The 12,919-nt window shown below is 46.1% G+C and overlaps 1 protein-coding gene across 1 annotated transcript in view; it reads right to left on the bottom strand.

The window, feature by feature from the left end:
- Positions 1-12,919, bottom strand: part of LOC137430275 (keratin, type II cytoskeletal 8-like) — a 39,746-nt gene that overhangs the window by 6,107 nt on the left and 20,720 nt on the right. The gene's annotated exons all lie outside the window — the stretch shown is intronic.

Below are 12,919 nucleotides of genomic sequence, written 5' to 3'. Positions count from 1 at the left end.
ACCTCAGACATTTAGTTTGGTTTGCTCTTTGTTGTTGAAGTGTGCGGCGTCACCATGCCTAGATCAAAAGAGCCCTCTGAGGCCTTCAGAAAGAAGGTTATTGATGCCGACGAGTCTGGGAAGGGATTTAAAAAGATCTCCAAACAATTTGAAATAAATCATTTGACTGTCCAGAAGATCATCTACAAGTGGAGAAGATTCCAAACAACTGCCAACTTGTTCAGGTCAGGCCGCCCCAGCAAATTCAGCCCGAGAGCAGACCGCAAGATGCTGAAAGAAGTCTCGAAGAACCCCAGAATGTCATCACGGGACCTACGGGTAGCTCTTGCCACTGTTGATGTCAAAGTGCACGAGTCTAGCATTAGAAAGAGGCTGCACAAATTTGATCTACATGGGAGGTGTACCAGGAGGAAACCTTTGCTGTCCAGAAAGAACATCAGGGCAAGACTAAAGTTTACCAATGAACACCTCGGCAAAGACCAGCACTTCTGGAACAATGTGCTCTGGACAGATGAGTCAAATGTAGAGCTATTTGGCCACAGTACCAGAAGACATGTTTGGCGAAAACCAAAGACAGCATTTGACAACAAGAACCTGATACCAACTGTAAAGCATGGTGGTGGAAATATTATGGTTTGGGACAGCTTTGCAGCATCAGGGCCTGGGCAGCTCACCATCATAGAATCCACGATGAATTCTTCATTGTACCATAGGGTGGTACCATTTTTATGGTGTGTGTACGTATAGTGTGTCCCAAGGAAGATTTTCGGTGCAATCTTTCATACCTGTATAGAAAATCGTGTTAATTCATGTCGTGTCTTTTGAGGCCTTGTACAGTGTCCAACCTTGAGGCTTTGTTTTTCTCTCAGCGGTCCATCGTTTGTGCTCCAATAACTTTCGTTCTCTGTTTTTCCCAGTCTTTTCACCCCATAGCCTACTTCCTTGTTTAAAATCTCAACTAAAAAAAAAAAAAAAAACCTAAAAAAACATTTACTTCTCTGTTATTATTCGTTGTTCTCATTCGTTTATTCGTTGTTATTCGTTCGTTCATTCTTCGACCACGTGTTTCTCCCCCATTTCCCCAGATAGTTTTCACTGTTAAACTTTAAAATGTTTACACTTTCCCCTCAAGTTCTGTATTCCGTCGTATATTATAACACCTTTTTCTTCTTCTTCTTTAAAATGTTGCTTTCGACTTGTTCACCAAATCTATTCATCCCCCAAAAAAAATTCCATCTCTTACAGTGCCTCTTTTCTACATTCCCTTAACTCTCCTGCACTCCATCTTCCCTCCAGCATCCTTAAACGGATTTTTGACTCGAAGGTCACAAGAAATTCATTTTGCAATAAATGTTCGTTTCCCATTAATCGTACACTTTCTAAAATCCAATCTCACCCCTCCCCTCCAAATCTTCCCCATAACCCCTCCCCTCCAAATCTTCCCCATCACCCCTCCCCTCCAAATCTTCCCCATCACCCATCCCTTTCAAATCTTCCCCCTTGCCCCTCCCCTCCAAATCCTCCCCATCACCCATCCCTTTCAAATCTCCCCCCTTTCCCCTTCCCTCCTAAACTCCCCACACACCCTCCCTTCCAAGACTCCCCCTCGCCCCTCCCCTCCTAGACTCCCCCCTCACCCCTCCCCTCCAAATCTCCCCCATATCCCATCCCTTTCAAATCCCTCCCCTTGTCCCTTCCCTCCTAAACTCCCCCCTCGCCCCTCCCCTTCAAATCTCCCCATCCTCATTTCTTCTCAATTTCCCCCCTCTCACTCCCCTTCCTCAAAGCGTCCTCCCCGCTTCTTCCCCCTTCCAACTCTCAGCTCCATCTCCCACAACCTTCTGCCTCGCTCTTCCCCCTCCTCAAATAACACCTCATTGTGCCTCACCCAATCACCATCAAAGCTTTTGTCCGCCCCATCCTTCCCTTTCTCTGAGCTATTCTGAAATCCCTGACACACCTTCAACAGCTCTCCCTACCTCTTCCACCTCTTCCACATCTTACCCAACACCTCCTCCCCCCTGTTCTGTATCCGATGCTCCCCCTTCCTCTTCATTAACGGTATGGACCTCAAACATCCGGGGACTTCGTTCAAACTTAACTGATCTCTCCATACAGGTTGCTTCTGACAAACCAGACGTGATCTGCTTTACAGAAACTTTCCTCCTTCATGATGTCTCTGATTCCTTAATATATCTCCCGGGTTACTCCCTCCTCCGGTATGATAGACCTGAGCTTCGTCCTGGAGGTGGGGTTGCTATCTTTATCAAAAACTCTCTTCCTCACTCGCCCTGCACTGCACTCTCTCCACCTCACCCCCAGGAATACCTCTGGCTACGGCTTCCCCTTCGCTCCCACCTCTTGTTCATGTGTGTGTTGTACCGTCCACCAAACAGTGATGACTCCATCTACATCTCGCTGTCTGATAATATGGACCAACTTCTATCGACTCATCCCAACTCTCTCTTCCTCATATGTGGTGATTTCAATTGTCACCATGCCAGTTGGCTGGGGGTGGCTACCTCTCTCACCAGCCATGGCTCCTCAGCAAAGGACTTCTGCGACTCACTGAGACTGACACAATCTGTCAATTTCCCGACCCGGATCTCAGTCAACGGAGCATCTTCTCTTCTGGACTTGGTTATGACTAACTTCCCTGAAAATGTCTGCTGCTCTTCTTCTGCTCAAATCGGCTCATCTGATCATGTGCTTGTTAAAGTGGACATCTCTCTGACCATTCTCAGGGAGCCTGCTCAGCGTCGACCAGTCTGGCATTGCACTCAGGCCAACTGGCACGGTCTTCAAGCAGCCATCAATCATCTGGACTGGTCTCCCATCTCTACCGCCTCTGACATCAACTCATCCTGGGAATTCTTCCAAAGTAAATTTCTCTCTCTCATGCACAGACTTATCCCATCTCGTCTTCAGTTTTCATACCCTTCCTCCCATCCATGGTACACGGAATCTTCTGGTGAGGCTGTTGCCCAGAAACAACTTGCCTTCGTCTCCTGGAAAACAAATCCAACGGAAGGAAATCTCATTTCCTTTCACAAAAACCGAAACAAGTGTGCGTCCACCCTCAGGAGAGCCAGGAAACAATATCTCTCCGTTCTCAAGACCGAACTCTCTTATCTGTCTCCCTCTTCCAAATCCTGGTGGCATCTGGTCAAATCTGTTTCTGGTGTTTGTTCCCCCTCCATCCCCTCCCTTACCTCAAATGGCTACACAGCTGACTCCGCACGTGAAAAAGCTGAATGCCTCAACTCTGTGTTTGCCTCTAAATCTTGTGTCCCAAACCCATCCCTCTCTGTACCCACCGTACTCAGTCGCACCCAGCTGCTCCTGGACTCTGTGTCCTTTCCTCCTGACAAGGTGGAAAAGTTTCTGCCAACCCTCGACTCTGATTCTGCAACTGGACCTGACGGCATCAGCCCACGGGTCCAAAAATCCTGTTCTTCCACTCTTTCACTCCCTCTCTCTGTTCTCGTCATCCTCTCTTTTGCTCAAGGTCAACTGCCATCTGCTTGGAAATCAGCCAACATCACCGCTTTGCACAAAAAGGTGCAAAAACAGATCCTAGCAACTACAGACCAATCAGCCTTCTCCAAATTATCAGCAAAGTCATGGAATCCATCATTGCTTCGGATATGCATTCGACCATTCAGCATTCCATCATTGCCTTCTTGAAAAGCGCTATATAAATAAATGTATTATTATATGAAATCTTTCCTCTTCTCCAATGGCTTGATCTCTGATCATCAATTTGGTTTCAGACCAGGTCACTCTACTCTGGACATGGTGCTTCTGCTGTCTCAACAATGGATGGAGGTCCTCAATGCCAAACAGGAAATTAGAGCTGTCTCCCTCGACATATCACATGCCTTCGATACAGTCTGGCACCCCGCTCTGCTCTCCAAACTCTCCTCCTTTGGTATCCATGGAAATCTCCACGCATGACTGGCGGACTTCCTCTCTCGTCGTAGTCAACGTGTGGCCCTGAATGGGTTTCTCTCATCTCCTCTTCCTGTTCAGGCTGGAGTTCCCCAAGGCAGTGTTCTGGGCCCTGTGCTTTTTCTGGTCTTAATCAATTATCTCTCTGACCCTCTTGAAAATCCTCTCTATCTCTTTGCTGATGACTCCACTCTCTGCCACTCCATTCCTCATCCCTCAGATCAGCAGTCTGCAGCCTCCTCACTCTCTGCAGACCTGGATAAAATCACAGACTGGTCAAACAAGTGGAACATGTCTTTCAATCCTGACAAATCTCACACTCTTACGATGTCTCTCCGAAAAGACCGACTGGACAACCCTCCCATCTACTTTCTGAATAATCCTCTCCAAGAAGTTCTGTCACTCAAGCTTTTGGGTCTCACTATCTGCCATGATCTTTCCTGGGAAAACCACATTTCCAAGCTGGCCTCCAAAGCCAGTCGCCGACTGGGCATCCTCCGTCGTGCGAAGTCCTTCCTTGGCACACCTGACCTCACCACATACAAGGCTTTCATCCGCAGCTCAATGGAGTACTGCTCTCCCCTCTGGGCTGGTGCTCCTGCCTCACACCTAGCTCGTCTTCACGCTGTTGAAACCAAAGCGTTCAGAATCATTGGAATCTCCCGCGATGACGCTATCTCCGAGGGCCTTTCACTTACTCACCGCAGGCAGGTTGGTGGTCTTTCTGTCTTCTACCGACTCCTCTCCGGCCTTGCTCCCCCAGCTCTCTCTGGGTTCTGTCTCCCAAATAGTCCTACAGGTCGCACAAGATCTGCCTGCAACCCTCTTATGGTTAAACTGCCAAAATCAAGACTCTCTGCTCACCTCCACTCCTTCATTCCTCTTTTCTCCCGCCTCTGAAACAAACTCCCTCACTGTCTTCAATCCCACTCCTCCCTCCAGGTCTTTAAAACGGCTGTTCACCACCATCTCTTATCTGCCCCAATCCAAAACCTTGATCTTTTCTACCCCCGCTAATTTCACCCCAAATCCACTTTTTTGAGGTGCCGACTTCTTTTCTGGAAGTCCTTGGTGTCCTTGCCTTTTATACCTATCCTGCCACCCCCCAGGCCCTCTCCCTCCCACACATCTCCCGATGTCCCTGCTCTCAAATGTTGTGTTTGTGTGCTTCCTCCCCTTCTCTCCCCATCTTGTCGACTGCTCCCCTTTTTATATGCTTTGTTTGCTTGTTTGTTTGATTTGTTTGTTTGATAAATGTTAGCTCTTTCACGAGCCTCGACTCTGTATACAAAAAAAAAAGAAAAAAAAAAGGGTGCTTGAGTATAATGTGAGGTCATCTGTCGGAAAGTTGAAGCTCAACCGAAGGTGGACCTTGCAACATGACAATTACCCTAAACATACCAGTAAATCCACCAAGGAATGGCTGAAAATAAAGAAATGGAGGGTTCTGGAATGGCCAAGTCAAAGCCCGGATCTAAATCCCATCGAGATGTTGTGGGGGGATTTGAAACGAGCTGTGCATGCAAGAAACCCCTCAAACATCGTACAGCTGAAAGAATTCTGCATGGAGGAGTGGGGAAAAATTTCTCCCAGTCGATGTCAGAGAGTAGACAGTTATAAGAAACGCCTACTTGAGGTTTTCTGCCAAAGGGGGCAATTTCACCTATTAGAGCCAACGGTGTACTTACTTTTTCCACATGTGAAATTTGCATTTATGTTTATTTAAATTATACAATGGACTACAAAATGTAAATGTTTCATGAGATTTGTTATATTATATCACCTTCATCTATCAATATTGTTGAAATGAAGATCAAATAGCTGTATGTTGAAATATGTTGAAAAAGTCAAAACATTACATGGGGTGTAATTACTTTTTCACGTGACTGTAGATATACCGTCACGTGAAAAAGTAAGTACACCCTTGGCTCTAATAGGTGGTATTGCCCCCTTTGGCAGAAACAACCTCAAGTAGGCATTTCTTATAACTGTCTACCAGTCTCTGACATCGACTGGGAGAAATTTTTGCCCACTCCTCCATGCAGAATTCTTTCAACTGTGCGATGTTTGAGGGGTTTCTTGCATGCACAGCTCGTTTCAAACCCCCCCACAACATCTCGATGGGATTTAGATCTGGGCTTTGACTTGGCCATTCCAGAACCCTCCATTTCTTTCTTTTCAGCCATTTCTTGGTGGATTTTCTGGCATCTTTAGGGTCATTGTCATGTTGCAAGGTCCACCCTCGGTTGAGCTTCAACTTTCCAACAGATGTGCCTGACATTATCCTGAAGCACCCTCTGGTACAATGAAGAATTCATCGTGGATTCAAAGATGATGATCTGCCCAGGCCCTGATGCAGCAAAGCTGCCCCAAACCATAATATTACCATTCCAAACCATAATATCAATTACTTTGAAGAGTGAGTGAATCCCTTACTTGTCCTAGATCCAAATTTGTATATATTAAAGTCGAAAAATCAAAAACCTCAACTGTCTTGATATTGAGGCATCAAATCCTATCTAAGAACTCCAAAGTAGAATTAATGCTCCAGAAAGTGTTAACACCAGAATTCTTCTCAATTGCCAAACAATATTTCCTGAACGGTTTGGTGGTACATTGCCTGACACCCGCTATAAACGTACACTTGTATGGGTTCTTATGAAGCTTTGGGAACTAGAAAAGCCGAGGAATACGACGATTCATCTCTTTACATTTAATACTGAAGTTATTAATTAAAACTTCCTTATGCTCAGAGATAATATCCTGGAGCGACTTATGGCAAGGAACATATATGCTATTTCCTGTACTAGTGAAAGTAACCGTATCGATGCCTAAATCTCTTAATAAAACCTCCACATAAAACTTTTTACAAACCACAACAAAAGTATTAGCAGCCTTATCCGCTGGAGCTATGACGAATCTTTCATTCAGATCCCGAATATCCTTTTGAACACTCGGCTTGTTCAACACCGTTTTAGACCAACCCAGTGAAAGCAAGTCCCGACTACTAAAAACTTAATCCTATTTTCCAGGGCTTCCACAACTCTGTTAAACTGTGCATTGAAACCGTTTACAGATAACTTAAACTTGGTGCACATTTTGTTCACAAAATTAGAGACAGAATCTACGATTGAAGGCCTAATGCAGCTCCAAGGTTGAGTTACTGCTTCCCTTTATGAGTGTTTGGTTGAGTATTGAGTTGGTTGAGTATTTGGCTCCCATTTTCATCAGATCCCTAATTTCACTGTTACTAATAATATTCAAATCCCCAGACACTATGTGTCCACAAGGACCATACAAAAAAGGGGAAAGACGAACATGCACAGTCAGTGTCCAAAATGTCCTTTACCATATCTGTACTAAGAGTTTTAAGAAATTTACGGTAATTGAATAAGGATCATCCTATGGTCTTAGTGAGTTTGAAATCAATCTTTAATGGGGTTCACTCCCTAACTTTATTGGGTAATAAATTCTCTATACTAGTATCCCTAAAATAGAATGAAGTTCAAGCTTATCTACCTGTTTACTACAAAAACCACAAATTAAGAACACGTGGATCCCATTAACTTTGGGATGAGACTTCTTTGTAAGAATCCTACTACAAAAAGCTTCAATCAAAAACGAACACATATCATATGAACCTGGTAAACTCCGGAGAATATTAGCTAAGACTTGTTTGGAACATTGAATCTGGATTCTCGGCGAGGGAGATCTCGCGAGATCACGGCGAGGTCACGTCTTTTCGAAGCTGTTCCATGCGCTCACGCTCTCGAAGCTAAATGATCTTTCACGATCGTGTTTTTGTCGAGACTGTATCTATCTTTCGGTGTGTGCACCTATAGCGTATCTTTTGGAAAATTTTCGGTGCTAATTTTTCGTACATGTATACACAATCGTCGGGTAATGGTATCGAGTATTCTGCGGCCTTGTACTCGTAGGCTTAGACTACCGTACCGTCTCCGGCCTTGTGGTTTTGTTTTTCTCTCAGCGATTCGTCGAATGCGCTGAAATTATTTTCGTTCTCTGTTTCGTCCCAGTCGTTCACCCCGTACCTCCTTGTTTAATATCTCCACTCTCAAAAAAAAAAAAAAAAAAAAACCCCAAAAAAATATTTCCTTCCCAGGTCTTATTCGTTTATTTGTTGTTCTTTTTGTTCATTCGTTCTTCGTTCGCGATCACGCGGTTAGAAATGTATAATCTCTCCCCTGAACAACTATTTTCTCTCATATATTATAACACCCTTTTCTTCTTTTCCTACAAAAGGATGCTTTCGTCTTGCTCACCAAATCTATTCATTCCAAATAATATATATAATACCATCTCTTACAGTTCCTCCTTTCTACATTCCCTAAACTATCCAGAACTCCACCCCTCCTCCAGTGTCCTCAAACGTATTTTTGACTCGAAGGTCTCAAACTCATTTTGCAAAAAATGTTCGTTTCCCATGAATCGTACACTTTTCAAAATCCAATCTCACCCCTCCCCTCCAAATCCTCCCCATCACCCATCCCTTTCAAATCTCCCCCCTTGCCCCTTCCCTCCCCTCCCTTCTAAACTCCCCCCACACCCCTCCCCTCCGAGACTCTCCCTCGCTCCTCCCCTCCTAGACTCCCCTCTCACCCCTCCTCCTCAAAGCATCCTCCCTGCTTCTTCCCCCTTCCAACTTGCACCTTCATCTCCCCAAACCTTCTGCCTCGCTCTTCCCCCTCCTCAAATAACACCTCACTGTGCCTCACCCAATCTCCATCAAACCTTTTGTCCGCCCCATTCTTCCCTTTCTCCAAGCTATTCTGAAATCTCTGAAATCTCTGACACATCTTCAACAGCTCTCCCTACCTCTTCCTCCTCTTCCACATCTTACCCTACCCCTCCCCCCCCCCTGTTCTGGACCCGATGCTCCCCCTTCCTCTTTATTAACGGTATGGACCTCAAACATCCGGGGCCTTCGCTCAAACTTGACTGACCTCTCCATACAGGTTGCTTCTGACAAACCAGATGTGATCTGCTTAACAGAAACTTTCCTCCTTCATGATGTCTCTGATGCCTTGGTATCTCTCCCAGGTTACTCCCTCCTCCGGTATGATAGACCTGAGCCTCGTCCTGGAGGTGGGGTTGCTATCTTTATAAAAAACTCTCTTCCTCACTCGCCCTCCACTGCCCTCTCTCCACCTCACCCCCAGGAATACCTTTGGCTACGGCTTTCCCTTCGCTCCCACCTTTTGTTCATATGTGTGTTGTACCGTCCACCAAACAGCGATGACTCCATCTACATCTCACTGTCTGATAATATGGACCAACTTCTATCTACCCATCCCAACTCTCTCTTCCTCATATGTGGTGATTTCAATTGTCACCATGCCAGTTGGCTGGGTGTGGGTACCTCTCTCAACAGCCATGGCTCTTCAGCAAAGGACTTCTGCGACTCACTGGGACTGACACAATCTGTCAATTTCCCGACCCGGATCTCAGTCAACGGAGCATCTTCTCTTCTGGATTTGGTTATGACAAACTTCCCTGAAAATGTCTGCTGCTCTTCTTCTGCTCCAATCGGCTCATCTGATCATGTGCTTGTCAAAGTGGACATCTCTCTGACCATTCTCAGAGAGCCTCCTCAGCGTCGACGAGTCTGGCATTTCACTCAGGCCAACTGGCACGGTCTTCAAGCAGCCATCAATCATCTGGACTGGTCTCCCATCTCTACCGCCTCTGACATCAACTCATCCTGGGAATTCTTTCAAAGTAAATTGCTCTCTCTCATGCACAGATTTATCCCATCTCATCTTCAGTTGTCATACCCTTCCTCCCGTCCATGGTACACGGAATCTTGTGGTGAGGCTGTTGCCCTGAAACAACTTGCTTTCGTCTCCTGGAAAGCAAATCCAACGGAAGGAAATCTCATTTCCTTTCACAAAGCCCGAAACAAGTGTGTGTCCACCCTCAGGAGAGCCAGGAAACAATATCTCACCATTCTCAAGACCGAACTCTCTTATCTGTCTCCCTCTTCCAAATCCTGGTGGTGTCTGGTCAAATCTGTTTCTGGTGTTTGTTCCCCCTCCACCCCCTCCCTCACCTCAAACGGCTTAACGGCTGACTCCGCACATGAAAAAGCTGAATGCCTCAACTCTGTGTTTGCCTCTAAATCTTGTGTCCCAAACCCATCCCTCTCTGTACCCACCATACCCAGTCGTACCCAGCTGCTCCTGGACTCTGTGTCCTTTCCTCCTGACAAGGTGGAAAAGTTTCTGTCAACCCTCGACTCTGATTCTGCAACTGGACCTGATGGCATCAGCCCACGGGTCCTAAAATCCTGTTCTTCTGCTCTTTCACTCCCTCTTTCTGTTCTCTTCACCCTCTCTTTTGCTCAAGGTCATCTGCCATCTGCTTGGAAATCAGCCAACATCACCGCTTTGCACAAAAAAGGTGCAAAAACAGATCCCAGCAACTACAGACCAATCAGCCTTCTCCCAATTATCAGCAAAGTCATGGAATCCATCATTGCTTCAGATATTAAATCTTTCGTCTTCTCCAATGGCTTGATCTCTGATCATCAATTTGGTTTCAGACCTGGTCACTCTACTCTGGACATGCTGCTTCTGCTTTCTCAACAATGGATGGAGGTCCTCAACGCCAAACAGGAAATTAGAGCTGTCTCCCTTGACATTTCACGTGCCTTCGATACGGTCTGGCACCCTGCTCTGCTCACCAAACTCTCCTCCTTTGGTATCCATGGAAATCTCCACGCATGGCTGGCGGACTTCCTCTCTGGTCGTAGTCAACGTGTGGCCCTGAATGGGTTTCTCTCATCTCCTCTTCCTGTTCAGGCTGGAGTTCCCCAAGGTAGTGTTCTGGGCCCTGTGCTTTTTCTGGTCTTCATCAATGATCTCTCTGACTCTCTTGAAAATCCTCTCTATCTCTTTGCTGATGACTCTACTCGCTGTCGCTCCATTCCTTATCCCTCAGATCGGCAGTCTGCAGCCTCCTCATTCTCTGCAGACGTGGACAAAATCACAGACTGGTCAAAAAAGTGGAACATGTCTTTCAATCCTGACAAATCTCACACTCTCACTATGTCTCTCCGAAAGGACCGACTGGACAACTCTCCCATCTACTTTCTCAACAATCCTCTCCAAGAAGTTCTGTCGCTCAAGCTTTTGGGTCTCACTATCTGCCATGATCTTTCTTGGGAAAACCACATTTCCAAGCTGGCCTCCAAAGCCAGTCGCCGACTGGGCATCCTCCGTCGTGCAAAGTCCTTCCTTGGCACACCTGAGCTCCTCACCACATACAAGGCTTTCATCCGCAGCTCAATGGAATACTGTTCCCCCCTCTGGGCTGGTGCTCCTGCCTCACACCTTGCTCGGCTTCACGCTGTTGAGGCCAAAGCTTTCAGAATCATTGGAATCTCCTGCGATGTAGTCAACTCCGAGGGCCTTTCACTCACTCACCGCAGGCAGGTTGGTGGTCTTTCTGTCTTCTACCGACTCCTCTCCGGCCTTGCTCCCCCAGCTCTCTCTGTGCTCTGTCCCCCCAATATTCCTTCAGGTCACACAAGATCTGCCTGCAACCCTCTTATGGTTAAACTGCCAAAGTCTAGGCTCTCTGCTCACCTTCACTCTTTCATTCCCCTTTTCTCCCGCCTCTGGAACAAACTCCCCCACTCCCTTCAATCCCACTCCTCCCTCCAGGTCTTTAAAACAGCTGTTCACCACCATCTCTTATCTTCCCCCATCGAAAACCTTGATCTTTTCTACCCCCGGTAATTCACCCCAGAGTCCTTGCAGTGTTCATATGTTTTATTCCTCTCCCACCTCCCCCCAAGTCCTCCCGATGTCCCTGCTCTCAAATGTTGTGTTTGTGTCCTTCCCCCTCTTCCCCCTCTCTTTTGTGTCCTTCCCCCTCTCTCCCCATCTTGTCTGCCGCTCCCCTTGTTTTTTGTGTTTTGTGTGTCGGTTTGTCTTTTTGTGTGATTAATGTTAGCTCTTTCACGAGCCTCGATCTTGTATACAAAAAAAAAAAAAACCATGATCTCAGAAGAACATGAAAATCATGAATAATCTTTCCTTCATAAAAACCTTAAAGTTTATCAATTATCTCTGAAATTTCAATTTTTGGAGCTATACGACGCCCATGACCTCTGGGTCTCCTTCTGATTGGATTAGCAAAACACTCATTACCGGAAACATTGCCAAGAGAAACTGACCCAGTACCCAATTACCAACTCATACATTGCTTTCAAAACTCAACCACAGTTCATACTCACCACATACAAAGCTTTCATCTGCAGCTTGATGGCATACTACTCTCCCCTCTGGGCTGGTACTCCTTCCTCACACCTTGCTCGACTTCACGCTTTTAGAATCATTTTAGAAGGCCTTTAGAATCATTGGAATCTCCCGTGATGAAGCTGATTCTGAGGGTCTTTCACTCTCTCACTGCAGGCAGGTTGGTGGTCTTTCTGTCTTCTACTGACTCCGCTCCGGCCTTGCTCCCCCAGTTCTCTCTGTGCTCTGTCCTCCAAATATTCCTACAGGTCGCACAAGATCTGCCAGCAACCCTCTTCTTGTGAAATTGCCAATATGAAGACTTTCTGGTCTCCTTCGCTTTTTCATTCCCCTTTTCTCCCACCTCTGGAACAAACTCCCTCACTCTCTTCAATCCCACTCCTTCCTCCAGGTCTTTAAAACAGCTGATCACCACCATCTCTTATCTTCCCCCATCCAAAACCTTGATCTTTTCTACCCCTGTTAATACACCCCAAATCCACCTTCTTCAAATTCCGACTTCTTTCCTAAAAGCCCTAGTAGTGTCCATTTCTCTGCTGTTGTTGTGCTTGTGTGCTTTCCTCTCTCTCCCTCTCTTGTCTCCCGCTTCCTTTATTATATGTTTTATGTGTGTTTGTTTATGTTTTTGTTGTATGTGTTAGCTCTTACACGAGCCTCGACTTTGTATACAAAAAAAACAACAAAAA

Source organism: Myxine glutinosa, chromosome 6 (genome assembly GCF_964187855.1).
Source record: "Myxine glutinosa chromosome 6, kmMyxGlut1.1, whole genome shotgun sequence".
Classification (NCBI taxonomy): domain Eukaryota; kingdom Metazoa; phylum Chordata; class Myxini; order Myxiniformes; family Myxinidae; genus Myxine; species Myxine glutinosa.
This window is presented reverse-complemented; position numbering and strand designations above follow the sequence as displayed.